Here is a 443-nt window from a genome sequence, read left to right as displayed (position 1 = left end):
TTCTTATAACCTACATGTAAGACACATACTTTGAATATCCTACAAAACATATAAGTTTAAAAAAAAAAAATACATATTAAAAAAAAATCCATTTCAATGAGAAGATTTAATACATGTGAAAATAAAAAAGAAAGAAATTTATTCACTGATTATATAAAAAATGAGGATGAATTGTATGATGAAAGATATGACAAAGGTGATGACAAAATAATAAATAAAGAACCTATATCCTTAAAAATATCCTTAAATACAAATGTTAATAATAATTTTTTTCCAATTGATCCAATAAAATCAACCTATTTCTTATGTAATAATTTGACTAATGACAATAAGCAAAAGGGTAATGAATAAATAATAAAAAATAAAATAAAATAAAATAAAATAAATATAAGTATTAAGACATATTGATAGAAAAATATATTTATAAGGCATGACATTCTACA

This window comes from Plasmodium gaboni, chromosome 14 (genome assembly GCF_001602025.1).
Source record: "Plasmodium gaboni strain SY75 chromosome 14, whole genome shotgun sequence".
NCBI classification, from domain to species: domain Eukaryota; phylum Apicomplexa; class Aconoidasida; order Haemosporida; family Plasmodiidae; genus Plasmodium; species Plasmodium gaboni.
This window is presented reverse-complemented; position numbering follows the sequence as displayed.